Source organism: Hetaerina americana, unplaced genomic scaffold (assembly GCF_022747635.1).
Source record: "Hetaerina americana unplaced genomic scaffold, ioHetAmer1.1.p SCAF_5, whole genome shotgun sequence".
Lineage (NCBI taxonomy): Eukaryota > Metazoa > Arthropoda > Insecta > Odonata > Calopterygidae > Hetaerina > Hetaerina americana.
In genome coordinates, this window is record NW_027287095.1 from 94,467,203 (window position 1) to 94,492,708 (window position 25,506).

Consider the following 25,506-nt stretch of genomic DNA (forward strand, 5'->3'; position numbering starts at 1 on the left):
TTTCCCAAAGTGGAAGTCAGTAATAACATTGGAAGAGATTCCACGGTAGACGGTGAGTGAGTGAATCCTGTTTTGCAAGGGTTAAGGTGTCTTCGCATACCCAAGCAAGTGAGTGATTGGCAGGCCACTGGTGCAGAGGGAAACTTCTCGAAAGCCCTGATAGTGTGTGAGTGCTTGAGACTAGCAAGGATCAATGCTGTATAGTATATCCAAGCTAGAGAGTACGTCATTTATTTGCATTTATTTCACTTGATTACGTGTGACCGGCAGGCAGCTGGAGCAGAGATATTTCTCTTGTTAGCTCCTGACTGCTGAGTGTTTGACAAGGGCAAGGGTCAATGCTATCTAGTAAACCTTAGCCAGACATATTTTAGTGCTAACCGTTTGCATTATCTATTTGTTTGTTTTTACTATTTTTATTATATTTATTTTATTTTTAATTTCAGTTATTTATTTGATTTACTGCATATATCTTCTCCAATTTCCCTTACCCATCCTTTGCCCATTTATAAGAGTACCGCTGGGCTGTTGACTCTTCCCATAATATTCTTATGGCCGTAGTTACTGTTCGCTTAATATACCATATCTACTTTCCATATAAACAGTTATACAGTGGAACCTCATAATACGAGCATAATCTGTTCCTCAATCTTTCTTTCAAAGTGACCCAATCATTTAATGAAACAACTTCTTGAATATATATTAATGTAAAATACAATAATGCATTTCATGTCAAAATAAAATATGTACTAGGTTTATTTAATGTGAATTATTAATACAATGTTAAGGACTATGGATCATGTTCACCTTTTCTTCTATCGCGTATAGAAGCAACTGGGAATGTGCCCTCAATTTCCAATGGCAAAGATGAATCGCAATAAATTGTTATATATTTATGATATGCAACTAGCCTTTTTTACTAGAAAGCTGTCTAGACTCATTTGTTTTCCCCAGTGCTTCAAAATTTGGGAAAAATGCGACTCAGAAGGATCTTTAAATAAATTTACAGGCCTATATGTGGCACATCGCCACTGCCTCATACGCTTGGTATGTTGAACAAGTGTCCCGTGACCTTTACATCTCATTAAGACTTAGCGCTTCTTAAAGCCTCATGGTGTTTCTGAATGGCAAACAAAAAGGGGTTTGATTTTCAAATCGCCTCTCGCATTGGTACAAAATAGCAGCATGAGATGGCCTTTCATTGCCTTTTGGTCGGGCCATGGATTCTTTTCTACTGTTACATGCACAAATATAGGTTTGCTTTGGTATCTTCTTCCAGAAGAGACCCATCTTGTCATAATTTAAAACATGTAATGGCAGGGAAACCCTTACGATCTATGAGCTTTTTGAAGTCGCCGATGAAGTTCTCTGCTGCCCTTGACTCAGACCTTGCCACTTCACAATGCCGTGGATGACTGTTCTTCTTGTTAACTTCTTGAACCATGCACGACTCCTCTTAAATAATTCTTTGGCCATTGATGATTCTGACATCTTATTAATGGGTTGGAGAAAAATCCTTTTCCCCTTCTCACAAGTCATATTCTCCTTAATGGTGTCACATTGCAATTGCTTTTCGTTAGTGCATATGATAAGCAACCTTTCAACTTTTTTGAGAAAACGTAACGATTGCATAGATATCTTGTCACTCTATATGAAGCATCTCATTAGACTTCCTGTTATCTTGAAGAAAAGGCCGATTGTTGATTTTTCTGTGGGGTCAATTTTAAAACTAAGCGCTAAATATTATTAAACTTTGCAAAAAAAATCACTAATTATATGTTTGAACACAAGTCTGGAAGAAAAGGCCAATTGTTGATGTTGATCAGCCACATTTATACCTTGTTCCTTATGATCAATGATTTCACTTTTTATTTTCACTGTTATTTTTATTCTCTTATTGCTTTTTTTCAGGGTAATTTTTAAAATGATGAACAAACTATCATTAAACTTTGCTTAGAATAATCACTAGTAATTTGTTCGAACACAAGTTTGGAAAAATGTTTGATCGCTAGTGATGCTAAGATGCTGGCGGAATGAGTGCTAGGTACAAACTTTAGGTGCACACTGAATGCAGGAATACCCCTCTCAATTAAGAAAGTCATTTTCGGGACCAGTATCTTTGCCCATTGTGCAAATTACTTGCTGTGCCAGTAATTTTGCTCCTTAAGCAAGTTTCCATTGTGTGTTCACATTTTGCTTTTTCTATTAGAAATTTCGGGTCCAATGAGGATGTGAACAGAAATCTGCATATTCCTTGTAAAACTGCTTACATGGGACACATCTGTCTGCATAAAATACATTTAATTTTTAAATGAAGTAGTCAACCTTGGAGGCTGCTTCTTATTAATATAGAAACATTCATCTACATAATACCCCGCAAGCTGCTGTTTGGGCGTGTGGGGACATTATCATTGCAATAGGGATGGCTGAAAAGATTTGCATGAAATGCAATGATTTAATCATATTCCTACTTAATCTTTTAGGAAATATCTTTTGAAAAAAATATTTGCCCCATCTGCAACATTTTCTTATAAGGAAGCTCAAGGAAATAACCTCAATTCTTTCATATGCATATACTGATGTATAATTAGGGTTATTTGTCTTTTCAGTAATTTTGCCATATATTTTGGTGAACAGAAGTTTTTTAGCAGCAGCGGGAGATTCTAAGAGAATTTAGGGTCCTTCATGTCAGCAGAATAGACTTAGCCTCACGATTGTGTAGAGATACATTTTTAAACTGCACAGTCTTACTCATATTTGTCCAAACTTTCTTTTATTCTGCATATAAATCTGATTTCAGCACCCATAGAGATCCCAAGGCCAGACTATGAACTTGATGGTTTGACAAGGATCATTGTCATTTTCCATGCCTATTTAAGTCTGGTTAATATTAACACTGTGGAACTCCATGGTCACATTCTGTGTTCTCACTCAAAAATTGGATGTCTATGCATTACAAAAGGATACAAAAGTTCTCAAGAGTATCCTTGGGAAACCAACAATTGGATAAGCAAAGGGTTAATGAACGTACCTAACGGTAAATTCAAAGAAATATGTAGCATAATCAAAGTATTCATCTAATACTGGAGGACTCAAGAGTCAAACTTTAAGTGCAAGTATTCATTTATAATACTGCCATTAATATCACTTTAGGTAAGAATACCAAAACTAGAATTATTCGTTTAATTGATTTCTTCTATTAAATGAGTTCTGTTGAATAATTGCTTGTCAATTGTGTATAACCGTGCAGGTATGGGTATTTAGAATACTCCTACGGTACCCGTACTTGTCGCAAGAGGCTACTAATATGGTGGGGAGACAATCTCCATTGAACAAATGATGCGTCCAGACAGTCCAACGCATCCGCTGTCTTTGTTTGGCTATACCATTTGGCTTGAGATCCATCCGGGTGTTTGCCGTGCCTGGAAAGCCATAAGTGAGAGAAGCGGATCCTGAAGGGTGAGCTCCCTGCTTCCCAGCCAGGTTTGAGATTACCAATATGGGAGTGATACCCCTTGGAATTATGAAACCATATGGGTGGGGACCAGCCACCGCCAGTCAATTGGTTTCCATCACAATATCATTTCCATAGTGAGTGCCAAGAGGTCTTCAGTTGGAGGTACGAGGATTCAGTGAGCCCTGGCATTCATCATTTACCCCAAAAAAGACAACCACTCCTGAAGCCCTAAATGTATCCCTTGAGCTAGAGCTAACAACTGCTCTGATTATGCAGGGCAGAGTCACAGCTGTGTGGCATTGTGGTGGTTGGGAAGAGCGGGGAATGAAACTGAAGCGTAGACCTGAAGGAAAAAACACTTCCACCGCCCAAAATATCCCATCTGGATGCAGGTGAGGGAGAGCCAGCTGTTGCCATATGTAAATGATATCTCATAATGTCTTGTGCAAAGAGAGAAAAGACCTTAAAAATGGTGTCTGTCACTCATAGCGTGTCGGAAACCCGACAAAGCCAGATCATGACACTCTGCTTTGGCCTCTGATTAACTGCAAATATGAACAGGGCCTGTAGCCCCTGCAGGTCACTCGGCTCCGTGGCATACATACCCCTGGAGGATGAGTGCTGCTGGCATAGGGATATCCAGGAGTAAGATGCACTGGAGATGTGTTCCAAAATGAGTAATGGTGCTACTGGGGCTGTGTATCCCTTGGATTAGTCCTGGCAGCCGTTTCAGCTGGTGACTAAGTGTCCCATTTGAGACCCCAAGGAGGGTGGTGAGATGAGGAGGGGATGAATACTTACTTTTGTGGCTGAACTTTTCTTCATCTCCAACCAAAAGGTACCATCAGGACAATAACGAGAGGGAAAATGTGTTACATGTGAGCAATAATACCTAATAATGTGGCGCTCAAATCAACGGAATACATCTGTGTGTCCCCTTTCCTAATATTTGAAGCTCAGTCTACTTTTCTACCAGGAAATCTAAAGTCCAAAGAACATCTACATCAATACCCTGCAAGCCACCAAAAAGGTGTGTGGCAGAGGGAAAGCGAGATAATGGAAATAAAAATTTAAAACAAACTTCCTTATCTGTGAGCACGGAAAAATAATGGGGAAATGAATGCCTCCACCTTCTCTCACTCATTTGCCACTGTTGCTTCTTTCCTCATTGAGAAGGCTACATTTCCTATCAAAAACTTAATAATGAACAAGCTCTGATTACCTTGAAGGACATCCCAAAAGGTTTTCATTTAATTAAGCCAGAAAATAACAACAAAAACTTTTTTCCATTCTAAAAAGAAAGACTCGTACTTTTCCACAGATTTTATTATACGGTACAACGCGTTTCACCGACTTGCGGCATCATCAGGTACAAATTTGCAAAACAGACAGAGCAAGAATATATACCCTCAGGACAGAGTGGGGGCGGGGAGGGTTGGAAGGATTTGAGAGGGGTGAGGGCTCGCAGGTGCGTTGATGGATTGTTTTGACCATTTCCAGGCTAATTTCTCGGAGAGGAGTGGGGAGGGGTATGGGAATAATTGCTCATTACAAAGTGTCATGTTGGGGCTCACCAAGTGCCTTCTAATCTCTAATTCCTCGAGAGCGTCCATTTTTAATCCTTTTGGGAGTGTGTGTAATATCTCTGGGACAAAGTCACTGCTGTGGTCGAATTCTAGTAAATGCTTGGCAAAGAGAGAGTTGTTATTCTGATTTTTGTGACACCTAGCGTGTTCCTTGACTCGTAACTTGATATTCCTGCCGGTCTGACCGACATAAACGCTGTTACAATCCTCGCATTTCAGTTTATAAATGCCTGATTTGAGAAGGCTATCCTGGGTGTCTTTTCCATTGGCTAGAAGCTCAAACTTCTCGAGTCAAGGAACACGCTAGGTGTCACAAAAATCAAAATAACAACTCTCTCTTCGCCAAGCATTTACTAGAATTCGTGGTTCCCACAAGGGGGAACCACGCCGCATTCCGCCTATAAAGGCTCTCTGCAGCTTGGTGGCTATGAGCGCCTAGAGCCAGCGAAATGGTGTTTCGATGACAAGGAGACGGAGAGGGTCGCCATTTGTCTGTTGAGATTATCCCCGCATTGAACAATGGCGTCCATGGCAGTTAAGCATACTCCAGAGCAACCGCGAGCTAACGGGAGCTGGAGGGTCACCTCAGGCACTCGAGGGATCACCACGTTGACCTGGTCGGCGATCGTGGCCAAAGCGCTGAGGTCACTTCAAGCTAACGCCGTTAAAATGGCGCGCATATGGTTAGGGAGTCGAGTTAGCCAATGTGAGCCAACGCACTCGTCCGGTACTGATGCGCCGCTGAGTTTACGTAAATGGCGTAGGAATTGGGAAGGTTTCGAGTCCCCGAGTTCCTCGTATTCTAATAGGAGCTTAACCTTCGTTTCTTGCGAGGTTAAAAGTCATAGGATTACCTCCTTCAGTTGGGCATATTTATTATTCGGAGGGGGATTAGTAATGAGGTCTTAAAACTAGACCTTGTTTTGACGGACGCAATCCTTAGACTAATACAATAAAGATTTTAAGTATTTATAAATTACAGATAATTCAACTATGTAAGTTTTAAACGAAATGATTACTACATTTTTGTACCCGATGAAACTAAAGCCTTAGCAAATATAGAGGACTTTCTCAAGAGTAAAAAACAGCGAGGATGTATTACACAAAAATTTCTGCTCCCAAGTTCAGGAATATGAAATTCATCTTCAGATTTTCGAACATTTTGTTACTTTTAAGCGAAATTTTATAAATAAGAAATCACTTCATTAGAGAGTGATAATAAATTTTAAATATGCACAGGTCATCGAGTAAAAATTTAGTTACTATGTAGCATTGTTTTTTTAATGTGTTACGTGCATGAGTTACAAGTTTCATTGATTTACTGAAGTACTGGGTCAGCGGCAGCTACTGCAAGTAAAGCATGATGATTACGCCTAAGAGGCAACGTAGGATATAGGACGTGCATGGAAATATTGCTCTAGACTGAAAAAATCAGCAGCCGAGGCCTATGTAATGCTTAAATAGCTTTATAGAGAACCTCTTCTCCCCTATTTAACAGCTAGAAGATAGTATAAAATGGGAGACAATCAATTTGCGTGGAAGGTGGACTCACACCCCCGGTCATTACTCTAGCGGAAAAAAAACATTAACGTTGCTCCTATGCATAACAAGTACTTGGCAGCCGAGGGATCTATGAAGTGGTCAACCATGCCATGTGGTCTGTCCCAATATTGGTGTAATTCATTCTTTACCGGTTAGACGGACGGACGGGCGGCGGTTTCTGTGGCTGGTTTCGAGGGAAGGGAGTCCCATAAAAGATGGAAGGCTGCTGGCAGTTAGCTCTCAGCCTTTACGGAGTCCGGATCGTTCGTTTGCGAAACCTCTATAACGTGATCTCGTTACGATCTGTCATGAACCGGTTGTTAGAACAGCGCTACGCCATCAAATTTTGCCTGAAACTGGGCAAAACCGGGAAAGAGATTCATGCCACGCTCAAGGCAACTTATGGTGATAACGCCATGGGTACATCGGGTGTTTTTGGGTGACACAAATTGTTTCGGGAGAGTAGAGAAGATGTTGAAGACTCCGAACGTTCAAGACGCCTTTCGACCTCAAAAAGTGGCGAAAATCTTGAAACAGTGAAGACTTTGTTGGACAGGGTTTGAGATTTAATGTTCGCATGGTTTCTGATGGACTTAGTATCCTTAAAAGTGATGTGTATCGACTTTTGACCGAAAACATGGGTATGGGGAAGGTGTGTACGAAGTTGATGCCACGAGTGTTCTCGGGTGAACAAAAGGAAACTCACACGCGGATCAGCTGAGAGCTTCTAGAGCAAGTAAGTGAGGGTCCAAATTATTTAGGCAATGCCCCACCAGACCTCTTCCTCTTTCTCCGCCTAGCTCCATGCTGATAGGAGGTCGCTTCGGCTCGGCAACAACAGGCCGTGACGAGAAAGCCTAGCAGCATTCCGGGCGCCGCCTTCCAGAGGGCGTACGAGGCGTGGAAAACCCGCTGGCAGCGGTGTGTGGGCGCACAAGGGTGCTACTTCGAAGATTTTTGAGTGAATTCATCAATTCTGGTAATACATTTTTTTATTGACTCGGTCCTCCTACTTTTGAGACACACCTTGCATTCCCAAAAGTGACTGATCTGCTGAAACATAAATAATGGCTTCAAGTAGGGTATGTCGAGTAAAGTATGCTTCGATTTTGGATTTTGCCAAGTGATTATTTTCGAGGCACCTACGGTAAGACAAAATTTATTAGCCAAGCAATCATTTACTGAAAATTCATAGCATTGCCAGACAAGGTTTTCAATCAGCAGCAAAAATTTCAAACTCAATAGCTTGAAAATTTTGTGGTTGATTGACTACCAACTACCGCCCGAACAATTGGGCATCTGCAGAAGCTCGGCGGATTCAAAACGGTTATGTCTGCCAGCCTACGTCATATGAGACTTGCTTCTCTTGCAGAGAACACTAGAGTAGGATATTTCGGGGAGCTATCATATCCTGACTGAGGCTGATAACTACATCTCTTTTAACTCAGCAAGGAAAGGCAATCCCTGTATTTCATTCTAATTCCCCATTTAAGAAAATGTATCTTTCTATATTAGAAAGGTATATTAGGAACCTGGCGGAGTGTTCACCACGAGGCCGGCGATCCTTCGCGTTTTCCCCGGGGAGATTAGCCTCTGTCGTATCGCTGCATCTTCGCGTGGGATTTGGATGACAATTTGAAGTTACCCAACGAGTCGAGTGTCGAGCTGCCTCACGGGCAATGCGAGGCTTGATGTAGGTGGGAATTGGAAAGTACATCGAAAAATGATCAGTCGAACTCTGATTTAACCCCAGACTGTAATTAGGAAGTGTACACGTGTGACAATTACATAAGCATTTTATGCTACCACCCGAGGGGGACAGCCCAACGGTGTCACCCGATGGTGAGTCCCCGACTCACTCCTTCTTCAACCCTGGGAGTTTCATCATTATCATGACGTGCGAAAGCAGGCTTACTGACTCAGGTATTAGTCCAGGGTCCACAGCGGTCGCTAACCTCAGCCGTCACTATCATGGGACCAACACTCATTCCACTTGCACCGACACATGACGATACTATAATGTGCGATGATAGGGAAAATGGCTCAAGGAATCGTCACTGGTCCACAGCGGCCACTAGTCTCAGTCGTCGCTATCATGAGACGAACACTCAACTCCATCATTCACAACACTTCAGTGACCGACTGGTTCGCCCCAGCATTGGCGAAAGATCATTAGCACACCAAGGAGTGCCCGAGAGTTTTCTACGATAAGAATTTTATTATTTGCAAGTCGTTAAATGACAATTAAATGACTATGACTGAGTCATTGACTACTTAACCCATTGTAATTTATCCATTAAAAATGTAATAATAAATGCCTCCGCAATTGAAATTTGTATTACATTTTCAATTAGTGCCTAAACAAATTTAAAATAGCAGTTTTAACTAACCATATTTCTAAATTTCATCCTCTTGCTTATTCTCGTGCCAGTGCGATTATTCGTCATATAATTGTTTACCTACTAACCATTGCTATTGAAATAAAGATCTTATCGGTGTCACAATTGTTTCGAAGATATGCGAAGCCTTCGGTCGGTAGCCTTGGGGTCACATTAATTTCATTCAACTTCATAGAATTAGGTGTAGTAGAAGATCAAATTTATTATGAAATGAAATGGAATGCAATGTTGACCGTGTATACATCAAAGGAATGAATATCGATAAACATCTGAGGCAAGGTCAATGAAATTTGCTCTTCACAAAAGACAGCATCGAAAGGGCCCACCGATTCAAATCCAAGGATTTCCGAAGGTCCTTCTCAGCGTTGGCGTCGTGGCCCCCAACCCTAGGCAGCTGGTCCATCACTCTGGATACTATCACTTTAGGATAATGTGCATTCGGTTACGGCCGTTCCAGTGATGTCCTTACTCCGGGCATGCGCCTCTCCTTTGATCCATGAGAGCTGGAAGATGTAGAGAGAGCCACATTTAGAAAGATCTTTCAAACGAATATTTCATCTCGGTGTTGACAGACGAACAGTGACCTCAAGCACATGCATAGGAGGACTTAATAAACTGTCAGGATTTAAAGGCTGCTTACCACCGTCCTTACCAATGCACATTTATTGCCGTTGGATTAAATAAGAGTAAAAAGCATGAGAAGAATTATGAATTTATGGGCTGAAAGAGGGAAAGGAGAAGAGAAGACATCAGTGAGCAACGGAGTGATAGTCAGCTTACGGTATATGTTATGTAATGCTCCACAAAATATTTTTACAAAGTTCGGGTCCAAAAGGGTACCGATTACCCTACAATGCATATCAAATGCAAAACTAGACTGGTTGCCTTGCATAAAATTGGACGCTCAGGAGACAGGAGTACAAGAGACGTAAGGACACAAGCGTGTTTATGAGCAACCGGAGAAGATGAAGGAAAAATATCAGGTGGGGATGACCATTGGCTTGACCATACCCTCCGTCTGAATCACATACCTTCATCCTTGTGCACGCAGTTGTAGTAGTTGAGGACGCATTGGTTGGGGAAAGTTCTGCTTTGGCGTCCATTGGTCGCGCAGACGGGCGCGTAGTTTCTGGGGCACGCCGCATTGCATTTGCCTGAATGCGCAGCAACACCACTCTCCACGCCTCTGCTGCTCGACAGTGTGATCATCAGGCACACTGCCATCACTTGCAGAACAGGGAAATATTGATAAGTAGGTATGCGTAGGTGAAATTTACCACCAAAGAATAATTAATGCACAGGGACTTCCCTAACGATTGCGATACAGACTCCCAGCTCGGAGCATACACTATTCCTTCATGAAATAGTTTGACTTTTCGATATTATTTATTTTATTGGCTTCATATAATAGTTAATCTACTGGTTAGGGTAGGTTATGGATGGATACAATTACGAGTAAGTCAACACAGACTCTTCCTCCCACATTTTCCCGAACCTTTTAGTAGTTCTGCAGGAATGTTGTCAACCCCCACGGCCTTAAATGGTGCAGTTTCCGGTGTAACATGGTGGAAATCCTTCATGATGAAAGAAGACACCATGCTTTTCCACATGGTAGAACTTGTTACATTACGACCTAGGTTTCTTTACAGCGTAACATCTTCAAGCTCAAGATATTCTGCTGTAGGGAAACCCAGGCCGTAATAAATATAATTCTATGTGGAAAAGCAAAGTGCCTTCTTTCACCCCACAGGCTTATTTGATTTTATCTTCCTTAATACCCTTTCGAATATTCCTGGACCTAAGCTATCATCATCTACGGCATGTTCCTTTTCTATGTCTAACCTTGTTGGCCTTAGTTCTTTGCCATACATTCCTTCTCTCTCTCTTGGATATTTTCTTGTTCAACTATTATCTTACCCGACTTATCTCTATCTGTTAACACAGTTTTCCTTCTTACTTCCGGATAGTGTTTTGTATAGTGTCTCCTGTCCTCCTACTGTCGGTTTTCCTTTGCAAGGGTTTCGTGAGATGATGACCGCAGAAGCCTTGCATCCGCCGCTGCCGGGCACGACGCACGGTCGATTGGGCCGAGTCCCGTTATTGCCAGGACTTATATCCTCTATACTCTCCGTCATGAAAGACTTGGGAATAATATTTGCGTTGGCTTCCCACTGCCTTCCTCAATAGTGTTTTTAACGTGACACCATCACTCAATGGCCGCCCAACTGGGGTCAGACGCCTTGCAGCCGCCTTACTGAGGAAAAAAGGTGCAGCGACTACATTTATTATGGCTCCTAACCTTCGACCTATCTGGCATTGATGACCCTACCATGAGCAATTGCTCCCTCTAGCAGAGCTCTAAGGGTCATCGGGACGCCCAAGCGCTTCCACCACGTCAAGGTTGTATTGAATGGGAGTGTGTTTTGGCTTTAAAATGTGAAATTTCTTTTTATACTGACATTATAAATTTCTATTCTTCAATTTTCCAAGATCACAAAAAGAGAGGTGAATATTACATTGTAGAACCTTGAGAAGGGGAAATAATGCTACATATTGTATGGATATCCAACTCGTCCCCGTCGATAAAGAAGGAAAGACGCCAAGGGGTCCATAATATAACGAATCATCCGTCGGGCTTTGAATCCTAATTGATTGATTAGTTGTTTGTTACAAAGTAGACATTAGCTGATAATATGGCTCAATATGCAATCAAAACAAGTGAATCTGGAATTCTGAACAGCATTTACCACACCTATCCCTAGCTACCATGTTATGTACATTATATATATATATATATATATATATATATATATATATATATATATATATATATATATATGCTTTCGTAGACGTAACACAGAAGTGCCGAATAGTACAATACACAGAAACACACAATATAGAAACACAAAAAAAGAACACTCACACGTTATTTCTTGATATTTCGACGGAAACAATCCGTCTTCCTCTGAAGATATAGAAGTAATGACTGCTGGAGTTGTTGAGGTGAGGGGTGCGAGAGAAAGGGAAGGGGGCCAGGAGAAGGGGAGAACGGGAGGCGAAGGAGGGGTGAGGGTGGGCTTCCACAAAGTAACAATTTTAGGCCACTCCCATCAGTGAACGACATTGAGGCCCGGATGCTGATAGGCCATACAGATGTAAATGAATGCCATTTCAAGTGTTTTTAATTGTATAGGGTTATCGGATGTGGGAAGGGAGGCCAGGACGGAAACATTGTAGCACAGGTTGAAAGGGGTATTATTTTATTAAACACATTATATATATATATATATATATATATATATATATATATAATGTGTTTTGAAGAACATAGCAAAGTATGTCAATGACAGCGTTGCGGAATGCGACGGGGCACATGGACTGAGTCAGAGATATGGTAGATCGTCTCGATGAGTGAGATACACATCTTTGATCATTAAACCAGATAGCTATGATTTATGTCAACTAAAATAACAATTGAAGCCAGCAGATAAGTAGGCGATATCTTCCAAGGTGAACACCTGGTTTTCCCTTCTAATCGCCAGCGCGAAAAATTCAACAACGCAAATAACGGAAACCGATTGTTTGATCTTATTCAAGACAAAAGTGGAAAACAAAGATTCTAGTTGCATTAAATATGGAAGTAATGACGATTATGATGATGCGTCTAGCGGACATGTCTTCAATCACCAACCCACCTAACATTCGAAAAGAAATCTACTTTGTCCCAAAGCTCCTTGGTTCTCATTGGTTGGAAAAATTCCAACCTTCTAACCTTCTCATTAAAGGAATTGAATCCTTCTCTTTCACTGATGAAACGATTGGACACTATTGGACAGCTTAAGAAAATATTTCGTGAAGTAATTTAAACTATCAGAAAACAAACCCAGTATTCTTCTTTAGACAGCCAAATCAAACCCAGTACATAGTAGGTAACCCCAGAAGTACCCGATCCAAAAAAGAAAACCAGATACCACGCCAACTAAGTAGGAGAGACGGTCCAAGTTCCGATAAGAGTTTTGATAATCCCTCTCAGACTTGCGAAGAGGTGAATTTTGCTTGAGATAAAAGGGTTCCTCAAATCCCGGCGGTGTTGAATATTTTTCAGAGGTATCTCGATCCCTACTTGAGGTGCTTTGTGGAGGGCACTTTGAGTGAGTACGCCGTCCGTCGGATGGGACGTTAAACTGCGGACCCCTTGGCGCCTTTCGTAAAGAGTAGGCTAATGCCGACGCCGGGTTTCTCTCCACCCTTCATCCTTTCCTATCCATCCCCTATGGCGCAAATGACCTTAGCTGTCGGTCGCCTCCCCTCAAAACTACTACTACTAAAAGGGTTCCTGGCTAACCCCGGGGTAATAGCATTGACGGATTGAAGAGAGCATAAGGATATTTCTGGAGAGGTTCTAATCAAGTCCGAGGCGAAGTTTGATGTAAAAAATCTCCGTAGCGATTTCGTGCAACCCCTTGTTTGCTTTAAAAAAATTGGTGGCCCAGTATGGCACCTCTTCCAAGCGAGTACGGCCATTGCTCATACGAGGGCTGTCAAGAGAGTAACTTACGTTCCGGCTTAGCGTGGCCACTGCGGGTAGGGCTACGAGGGTAATCCAAGAAGTACCCGGCCAAACAAAGAAAACACTTGCAATTCAAACTTTAATTCATGAATTTTGGCCATTGCAAAAACGGATTTGTGAACTGGTGCATTGTTTTGATGAGACAACACTTTCTTTTTAGCAAAATTCGGCCGGCCGCTTTCGCTTGATTTCTTCGTTCAAACATTGCAATAAGGTCGCATGATACTCGCCGTTGGTAGTTTTTCCTTTTTCATGATAGTCAATGAAAATTATTCCAAGCGCATCCCAAAAACTGACGCTATGACCTTCCTGCAGATGAAACGGTCATCTCCTTTTTTGGAGTCGGTTCTCCCTTTTGAATCCATTGTTTTGATTATTCTTTTGTCTCAGGTGTGAAGTAATGGACCCATGTTTCATCCATGGTTATGAAACAGTGCAAAAATTCTGCTTTGTTGCAGTGAAACTTTGCTAAACACTCAATTGGAACATCTTCACCACTTTGGTTTTGTTAGAGCGTGAGCAAGCGTGGCACACATCTTGCACACAGTTTTCTCATGTCCAAATTTTCAGTAAATATGCGATGTACCGCACTTATTGATATGCCTTCTATGTCTGCTAGCTCGCGCACTTTCCGTTGATGATCATCCAGTATTACTTTGTGGATTTTCTTCACCGTTTCTGGGGTCGTCACCTCATTTCGCGACCAATGTGATGCTCGTCTTGACAGGTCGTACGACCTCGTTTAAACTCTGTTGCCCAATATTTTATTGTTGTAGATGAAGGAGCAGACTCTCCCAGAGTACAATACAGTTCAGTTTTTATATTGGTTGGGCTGAGGCCTCTCAAATAAGAGTATTGGTTCAAATAACTGTGACCAATTTTCTTCATTTTCACAAATTCACTGAAAACGTTCACTATTGATGGCTACCAAACAAATACTAAACAACATGGCATCTTCAAACTTGAAACATATGCTTTATAGATTGCATAATTTTTAATACAGTGATATTTGTCAAACAACTACCACCATTTTTAGGTCAGGCCAGGTTATTATGGGCCTTTCCATGTACACCAACATCATATCCATACCCCTCTGCCACGCCTTTCGACGTCTGCCGATTATTGAATACATTTGTTCGTGGAATGCAATCAACGCATCAATGGGATAATTATTGGGGAAGAAATGTACGTAAGCGGTAAATAAAGTTAAAATTTGCAGGTCTCTATAATCAGCGTCGAAAAATTAAAATGCACTCCCCCAAAAACGACAGATGCCTTCTTTGAAACCGATAGTATGAGTCGATTGTGTAATTTGAAACTATTGAGGGTGTGACATGAAATAAACGATATCCAAAGTTGTAATATCGATGTGATTGGAATGGCGAAGAGAGAAGGCATATAACTGAAGTGACATTTACTCACCTACAGCGAATGTGTTCATGGCGTATCGTCCAGTAAATCTTTGCTACTTGCTGCAGTCGCAAGTGAGTTTCGTCCGCGATCGGTGGGTTTGTGCTCATTAATTCTAGATAGCACTATCTTTCTCTCTGATAAGATGGGCCTTATTTTACCCACATACCTGAAGTGGGTAGCAATCCATCCACAGATTACCTGCTGACGTATATTATTTGTTCCGAGACTATCTCCCCCATGCGGCTACGGGGATAAGATATACTCCCGCAGTATCCCTGCTTCTCGTAAGGGGCGACTAAAAGGGCAGGCGGAAAACCCCGAAAATAAAAACCCCCAGCCAGCAAGGGATGCGTCCGGTCAGTGCTGCAGATCCACTGCCTGTGAGCGGCCATACCATGTGGTCTGCGATCCGCCCAGGTGTTTGCCGTGCCTGGAGACCCGTGAGGAAGAGAAGGGAATCCTGGAGGGTTCGCAGCAGGGTTTCGGATGCCCTGTATGGACCGGGGAGCGATATCCTTCTTCGACGGGAGGCCGGGAGCTAGCCACTCTCGGTCAATCGGCTTCCGTCGCGTTTTAGCTCCGGTGGCGAGAGTCAAGTTTGTGGGGGTCGGCGTAGGGAGGTCGGAGATGTAAGGGCCCTTCCGTCAAAGATCAATCCCCAAAACAGGCAACCACTCCTGAAGCCCTATATCCCTCGAGTTAACCCTGGCGACCGCTCCGTTTCTGCGGAGCGGCTTCCTGAATGTGTGGCTCCGTGATGGATATGGAGGCCGAGGGACGAAGCATTTGTTGGTATGGAGGAAAAAAACCTTTCCACCACCCAAAAGATCCCATCCGGACGCAGGTGGGGGAGGTAATTGTCATGCCGCATGCAAGCGGTACCTGATTATGCTAAGGAAAGTGAGACCTAGAAAAGGGTGTCTCCTTTCCTTATGCGTAGAGTTTTGTCACAGATCGTACCTGGAGACCCTAAGAACGTGAAGAAACTGAGGGATGGTACATTGCTCATTGAAACCCTGAATGACAAATAGAATGAAAAAAATGGAAATGGGAATGCTCCATGACATTCTGATACAAGTGGAAGTGCACCGCACTCTAAATACTTGTCGGAGAGTCATTGGTCGTTATAATCTCCTATACATGGAAGTCGACGAAATCAAGAGAGAAATGTTCTCTCAGGGAGTGATTAATTGTCGTCGTCTAACCACGTGGCGCAACGGAGGAAACATAACCAGCACTTCCGTGATATTGACGACGTTCGCGCGTGATAGGCTAACTGGAAAGATGTTCATTGGGTATGAATCAGTACCCGTTCAGCCGTTCATACCGAACCGTGCGTTGTTTCCAGTGCCAATGTTTCGGCCACGTCGCGTTGCGAGGGCAAGGCCACCTGCCCGCGCTGTGGCAAGGACACTCACGAGGGTAAAGAGTGCCCCTCGGAACCTCTTCATGTCAATGACTAGGGTGCGCACCAAGTGTACTCCCGTGATTGTCCAAAGATGAAGGAGGTAATGACAGTCTTTGATATTAATACGCTGGAATAAATCCAATCAATGGAAGCGAGGAGAAAATACGGGACGCTAATCGCCCCAACTTTCTCCCGGTCCTTTGCTTCCGTCGCGCCCATCCGATACCTAAAGTGTACCATCGCCACGCAAACCGACGTCCCAAAAGACACCGCTGCGGACATGAGAGCGCAAAAAATTAAAAGAACGAAAGACACTTAGTAAGGTGGTCAACGAGCCACCCACTCCGGTGAGCCCTTAAAATAAGAGCCCACCAAACACCGCCAAGGGGAACACGCCGAAAGGGCGTGAAAAGACACCATCACCCATACCTCCAGTAAAGCCAAGAAAGACGGAGGTTATGGAAGAGGGCCCTATTATCTCGGACACTGAGGTGCTCGCGAACAAGTGGAGGAAGAAACATTACTTCAACAGTTAATCTTCAAATGGTTAGCCATCTCACCACTTTTTAAAATCTTATTTATTTATACACTATTTATTTCCATTTTTAACTTTTATAATGTCTTTTATAATGCAGTGGAACTACAATGGTTTTTTCGGCAAAAGGAGGAGCTGATCGTTTAAATTCATGATTTTAATCCCTCCTGCATCTGTTCGCAAAAGACACATTTTAAGGCGGCTGACGAGGGTATTTTAAATGTAGGGCGCGCTGTTTTGAGACTGGATGACACGAGTGGTCAACGAGCCCAAGGGGGAGGAGGAGCAGTTGCGACTCGTGAGGCCCTTTACACCTCCCGAGTGCATACTATAGATCTCTGTTCATGTTCGAGAAGTCTCGTCACAAAGCTTAAAATGTCCGTTCACGATGATCAATTTGGGAGTGATCACTTTCCTCTTTTAATCACCAAAGGAGACATTACTTCGAACCGTTCTAAACCTTATGAGAATTGACTCATTTGCCGATTAGATGTCGTCAAACCCTCTATGTTTTAAGGTTTTTAATTCACTATATTTCGTGAGCAGATTTAACTACCATGCTTTTATTGGATCGAGGCTTGGTTCGTTCAAAATTGGATTACGGTTCTATAAAATCCTCGTCAGGGCGAGAGTCTTGTTTGATAGTCATAACAGGCGTTCACAATGCCGCTATTCGGTTCGCCAATGGGACATTTAGAACAAGCCTAGTCCCAAGCCTGATTGATGACGCGGGGGAACTCCCGTTGGCCGCCAGCAACAGGTTTTTGAAGGGCAGTTATGGCTGTAAATTTTATCGGTGAAGAACCACTTATCTCTGGCTGATAACAGAGAATTTCCCTTCTTACACCCCGAAGGTGTTTTGACTTTCTTGAATAGGGAACAAAAATTACCCTTCCTATGGACTATTTCCATAACCTCGCAGTGCGTCTTCCGACCTGCTTCCTTTTCATTACTTGTCACGCGCCATAATTTATTATTCAATTTTGGGTACTTCTTTCTGCCTAACTCTGCGTTTACATTCTTCCAGTTACTTCTCTCATTTATCTTTTATCTCATTCTTTCATTATCCATGGTTTCCTTGTCCTTTTCCCATTAACGGTTCCTTTTGACTTACGATCATTTCATTGGCTCGACCAAGAATGAGTATCAGCAGGCAGTATAGAAATTCATGAACGATGAGAGAGACTCGGAGAGAGTTTAGGGAAACTAAGCCTTGTGTGCTCCTTCAAACTCCAGAGAGATAGGGCTGGTTCACATCCGAGACGTACGGAAGCATCACCTGGCGCCCTCTGCGGCGGCGGATTTGGTGTAGTTCCATAATCAGTTGACGTCAAAGTTATAAAAAGTATTGCGGCATCGAAGGTTTTGACAACAATAGTCACAAATTTATCATAGATAGTTGAATAAATTACAAATTGCTTCAATTGATCATATTGTAGCTCTGACTTGTACTTCTCAATCACTGACATGAAAGCTGTAAGTATTGCATTGAAATTGGTAGTATCAACCATGCACTGAATTGAAACACTGTAATGTTTCATTGACATCATTTAAATACATCATCAAAGATATACTGACATGGCAATCATATTCATTTGTCTCATTGCTGTAATACAGCACAATATAGGCATACATTGGGATCTACGGTGTCGTTTGACTCTGGAATTTTTGAAAGAAGTTATCACTCAGCCACTTATTATCACAAAAAGTTTTAATGCATGCGTTTCATATCACATGGCGCACTCATCAGTGCTGTATTGTTTTTTCCATTAACATATCACAATGCAAAGAATTTATTGTCCTTTTACATCTTGCAGTGTGTTTCTCCTTTTCCTTCAAAAGGAGACGAATGGGGGAAGAAAAACAATCAAGAAATACTTAGTTCCATGCAAAATAGTTTCTCCCTGGAGACTTTCCATCTCTTCTACCACTCTTTATGCCTACTTTTTCAACAAATATGAATTTCTGTTAATGCAAAATAAATTCCTACGTAATACCATAAATGCAAAAGAATCATTGTAAATGGACTTTCATTTCATATGACATTAATGTATATCATAGTTATGCATTTGTTTGCATGCCCATCTCGTACCATTTTATAAGTAGACAAAAATTTCAATGGTTCAATGAACTATTTTATTTTTAAGATGGAGATATATCAATCACAACTTTATATGTATTAGGAAGACACATTTAAAATAACAGCAATAGGGTTCACTGATGAAGTTAAAAATGACTTTCACACAATTACACCATTGAATATTGACATTTTCACTAATAGAAAAGGTTTGAAAATATAAATTCTTGACCATGACAAATGACGATGTCCAGTATCAGTGATGGAAGGCAAGCACAAAGTCTGAGATAAAACCTGTATCCAAATATACATTAGACTATCTTAAAAAAAGGCAAATAGATTGAAAATACACAACACCTCATGTATTGTATTTTTCATCTTCCAAGGAATGCACCATTAATTAAGAACTCTTTTTTCTTTAATTTTTTACAAATTTCTGTGGTGGCAGGGACAGAGTAACAAACATGACACCTTGTAATTGTTAATTTCAACTCTGCTGTTTAAATCTTTGGGCACTATTTAAAAAAGTCTAGTTTTTCAATTACAAGGGGAAGCCAAAGTGCAATAATAACAATAATAATGAACAATCTTTACACATTTGAGATATTTCAGACAATTTCCTAGCAAGTGGCATTTTCACACATCTCTCACAGCTCTTTTAAAAAATCTAATTCCTTGCCTCAAACATGTCTGAGATTAGCTTAAAGAAGACATAGCCTACAAAGACCAGAATTAATTTCAGTTCCTTTTTCCTCACTTCACTCTCTGATAAGGGGCTAAATCTCTCTCTATCCCTGAACAGCATATTGTTTTATAAAATCCCTTTGAGCGAGTACTAGCAAATAGATTTTCGATCTACTCTTCAACACACTCAAGACATCAAGCCTTATGCACCACTCATTTATTGTCACTGTACAAAATAATATGTGGGATACACCCTAATGGTTCTCAATTCTTGTACAAGTCTGTCAGCCAAATAATGCCAGTCACCTCCTCCTATGCCCGGGAATGAAACCTGGTACCGCTTGTCGGTAGTCTAATGCTCTCTACCCCTAGACTACCTGGTCCCTTAGTGATGTCTATGAGTACAGAAATTAATGATTAGAGTTTGGCCGTTTCATGCTTAGTTCTTACTTATGTGCAGTCACACAAAAAGTGCAATGTGTGCATGAATGAATGAAAACGGAATATATTCTACAGAATATTCTTTACTTACTCGATTCTTCATGCATGCAATTGTTTTAGAAACACCAGACCCAGAGATCACCATAATTCACTCTGAATCATTGCTAGTGTGTAGGATAAGAAATAATACTACATTAAGTACCTATAGTTAAGGTTTCACTCAATTAATTTGCAATTATTATTTATTTGGCGAGACATAAGTAGGTATTTGTGACAATTACGGCCCTATGACTTAGGGGTCTGTGTTACAAAACTAAAGTTAACTTTTTATATTTAAGAAGCAAATATGAAAGTGGAAAAAAATGAATTTCCATCCATGAATGAGCATTCCATGACGGAAATTTTTAACAATTACATCCAGATATTTTCCAATCTGTAATCTACCCGTGACAGCATATGCAATAAGGGTTTCAACTGAGCAAATCTAAATGTGTATGATCCTCCCTTTTCCATTTTAATTTTGATTGTTTGTGATTTGCACAGAGTGAGAAGTTGTATTGCAAATGTGAATGATGTGTTAATGGTGCTTGATTTTGAATGGTGTATGAAATTGAAGAGTGCGTAATTATGAACACAAGAGCATTGTAGGTATGGCGTGAACCTGGGCCTTGTGTGATGGTAAAGGTGCAGCTGGTAATCTTAAATTGTCATCGTATATAAGAGAATTTAGTCTCATATCTGTTCTTCATGTGTATGTATGTTCATTTTAAGAGTGACCATTGACCAGAATTGACTGTTGCCTTTAGGAAAATCACCTAATTGCAACAAGGTTTGTATAGTAAACACTTTCTGCTACCAAAATAACAATGGAATACTCAAAACTCATTAGAATGAGTACTCAAAAAACATTCAAAAATGCATTCAAGTTAACATGTATTTTCATAGAACATGTGAAATAGAATGGTAGTACAATAGCATAACATAATGAGGTTTTTCAAATATCATATTCACATTACATGGAATTCCAATTAATTGCCCACTCAGACCATTAACATCCACTGATGTCCCTCTCATAGGGAAAGTGTGAAGACATGTGAACAATCTCATTTGCAAAAATAAATTTTTGACCGTCAAGAGAACTAGCAGAAGAGTGCTGAATCTTGATTGGTTTGTGGTTTGGAAATCCTGGAAGGAAAATTGGGGATTCATTGAGTCGCCACTACATTTGTGCCTTACCTGATGACAGCAGAGCAGAAACTATATTGAGTTCAAGTCTGTTGGGAACTTTTTGATCCAGTTGAAGAGGACGAAACCTTCTTTTCCAGGATCATAACAGGTGATTAGTTATGGGTTCATGGATATAACGTCAAACAAAAGTGCAATATTCACAATTCATTGGTTAAACCTTTCCAACCTGGCCCAAAAAAGATGGACAAATTTTCGAAAAACCTAGGTGATGCTGACTGCAAAGTCCAATGTCCAAAGTGTTCAATACAAAGATAGCCCCATAATGACCAGACAGCCAAAATAGAGTCCTACCTGTGGGTTATAAAATGCCTAAGACACAGAATCAGGTGGAAATGGCTTGAATGTTTGAGGAGCAGCAAAAGAGTTCTTCTTCAGGAGAATCGCTCATTCATCCCTCAATTCTTGCAAGTTTTTAGCCAAAAACAAGACCACTACACTTCCCCATCAACCCTACTCACCTAACCTGTCCAAAATGACTCTGACCTGTTTGCAAAAAGAAAAACCCCTCAAAGGAAAAAGATTTGCCACTCTTCAAGTTATACAGGAAAATTTTACAGAGGAGTTGCAATCCAGGGCTGTTTCTAAAAGGTAGAACACCATTGGGATAATTGTATACATTGGGATACTACTTTGAAGGGGACTCTCACCAGTAATATGTTATTGAAGTATTTGTTTGTAGCATATAACTTCGGGTAGTTTCTGAACAGACAAAATAATGCCAAAAATACATGCAACTTTTCAAGATAATGAAAACCATGCATAATGCCTGAGTAGATCAAAGAGCTAAATGCATTCATTGCCAGAAGCCGTGAAGTCTCCGAGGTATTTTTGGGTGTGGGCATATTCTGATAGATGTGCTTTGAGCACAGTTGCTCACCAGTCATTGGAGCAGAGATATGTAGGGTGGAGGAAAGAGAGGAAGTGATTCCACCTGGAATAATGGGCTGACTGCTGGCTTGTGCAAAAATAGAAGCACAACCTTCAGGGGGTGTGGCATGGTCCCACATCACTCCCCTCTCATTACCATTCCTTTCTGCATTTCCCACAAGATGCCCAACGGCCAAGTGTGAGTGGGACATTGTCCAGTTGGGCCATGAAGGCTTATGATCATGAGTGAGACTCATTCATTTGTATAGCCTAACCATGGTGAGGTTGGACCAAGGTAGAGGCCTTTGCCCAGTGCTAAAACAACTTCGAGTGGAGCCATAACCCAAAGAAACCCACTCACCTCGTCTGACTCAGCAGTCTAGGGGTTACGTGGTGTTGTGGTGCTTTTCTGGCTAGCTGTTGGCTTGTGGGGCTGTGGGGAGGGCTAGGAGTTGGGGCACATGTGTCGGCTTTAGAGCCTTGGTTGCAAGAAGAAGCAAGGTTCAGAGTGGAAATAAACTCCAGAGTATAACAAAAGAAATGCATGCTCAGTCAAAATGTTAGGAGAATATAGTTTTTTGGCCAACTGCATCATCCAAAAAACAGCCACTCTACCCAATGCAGTTCGCCAGTCAGTTCTATATGTACAGTAGTAATAGGTATTGGGATATGGCATCCCTTTTTACATACCACTCGTGTAGTTCTGGTCTGAGCCTGAGGTTCCAAAAGGCGACTTGAAATGTTTCCATCTTATCTAAATTCTTTGAATCAAAATCTGGCATTCACTTGTGAAATAGAAGATAACACTTCCCTGAACTACCTTGATTTAAATATTTCTAAAATAAACAACCACCTAAAGTTCTTTATCTTTTGGAAAAATTCTTATCCTGACCAAGTGATTCACTTTCACGCAAAGCATTGTTTTCCCCAATAGTTATCCACTTTTCACTCCATTATTCAGAAGTTCGTGAACATTCCCATGTCAAAAACAAATTTCAAAAAAGAATTAGTTACAATAAAAATAATAGCTAGAAATAATGGATGCAATGAGCAGCACATTGATAAATTTTATTTTAATAAATAATCAACTGGCAGTGAGAGACATTTATAAAACCCTACCGCCACAAGACTATATGCTGCCAAATGGCATAGAATCCTATATTTGGATCATTTTACTATGAGAATTTGCAAAAAACTGCGGGAAGGTAACAGTGCCCTTTCACATATTAAAGCTGATGTCACCTCATTTAAGTATATACCTATCTGCTTCATTTGTCATTTTAGAATATATGAAAACAATCCAAATTATTCTCCTTTGAACCCGATAAAGTCCTTTAGCCATGTTGTTTTATTTTACAGTGTTTTTCTTTTCCAAATATTTATATAAATGGTATTGTCTGGTGGGAAATGGGAGAGGACAGAATTTTCCATTCAAAGAAAATTTAGCAATTTCTTTTAGTCAATGACAACAAGATTTCATGAATAATGTGCTTACGTCTCTTAATTGCAAAGAAAATCAATTTGAAATGAAATTGTATCCCTCGCAGGAAGCCAACCCCTGCACATCTTTTAAGGACTTCCTAAGAAGACAATACAAATTGATTGCAACAAGCAAGCGTTATAGATTTCCTCCCTCAGGCTGGCAAAGTAAAAAGGCATGTTAAAAAAAAGTTATTAAGTGTGAGTGCTTCTATTAGTTAAAATATTATCTTAATGTCATGGGGTTACTGCTTCTTGATGGTTAACCAAATGGTACATGAACACAAGGAACACGTACCATGTCATAGCAACAAATAAACTGTGTAATGAGCAATAAATGAGGGTTCCATGTGGGAGTGCTGGAAATTATTTTAGCGCAGGCGGTGCTAGGAAATACTAATAAAGCACATATAAAGCGTTTGAATGAACAGCAGATTTATTCTGAGTGCTGTGGATAACAGACCGAGGTCAAACGGAAATATATATGCCATGGGCGCAACGTGCACAAGAGGGATGAACGCTCGGCGAAGGTTGAGGCGTGACTGGTCCCGCGGGGGTCAAAATGCCTCCTCGTGGGTCGTGCCTAGGGTGACGCCTAGCGGCACACCCCAGAATCCAACAAACAAATGAACCGCTAAATCAACAAATGAACCGCCACATTCCACGAGTAAACCCGCCAAGTGCAAGTTAGTCGAGTAGAAATTCGGATACATTTTTAATTTATAAAAATGCTACTGCCATTTCCCTCAACCTGCACTGGATAGGTATTACTCAGGTATTTTCAAAATCTCCTTTGCCTTAAGTAGTAGTTTTGATGGGAGGCGACCGAACTGTGAGGCTATATGTGGTGGACTGGAAGGATGAAGGGTGATTCCGTCGAAATTAGCCTACTCTTTACAAATGGCAAAAAGGAAGGAGTTTGCAGCTTAACGTCCCATCCGACGGACGGCGTAGGCACTCAAGTGTCCTTCACAAAGCACCTCAACTGGGATCGGGATACCAATACAAATATCCTGGATGGCGAAGTCAAATGACATGTTTACGAAAAAGTTGACCCAGTTTCCTTTTGAATCACGTCAGTGAAATGCCGATATTCGGTTATTATATTTTTTGGCTGTGTGGAGAGGGAAAGAGCTTCCTCCTGCTTCGTTCAATGTCAATCGTCCGTTTAGTCACTTCCAAGAATAGTAGCTTGAAGAGTCTCGAGGGTCATGCTCTTGTCTTTAGAAGGAACGTCAATCAAGGAGTGCTTTGTTCAGAAGTGCGCCCAGTCGACGGATTAACCGTACCTACGTTTTCCAGTTTATTCGATGATAAGTGCGTATGCGAATGCTTAATGGCGATTGATTGAAAGCTGACATGGGATGCAGTGTTATTATTACTTGGTGACGATTGGTTTAATCCCGGGAAAGAGTGTTGTTTTCAATTCTCTTCCAGATACTCGTGGTGTACCTGGGAATGCAATAGTGACCCCCCTCCGAGTACACACGACACTAATGCCCGGAGTACATCTCTAATTTCCCCTGCGGATGTTTATCAAGTGCTCTGTCAGGCTGTGGTCAATTAAAATGCTTCGAAGCATTCAAAGAACGGAGATAAGTTCCGCCGAGAGTGGGTTCCTCAATTCCTGTGATGGGTGATTATGTTGTTTCCCGATGAACATCTCATTGAGCGTGTAGATACTCCGACAAATATTAAGTAACCGAGACATATTCAAGAGGGAAGAATAATAGTTCTTACCAGGAGAAGGGACATCAGGACTTCTTGCCGGTACGAGAAAGGGATGGACCGAGAGACCAA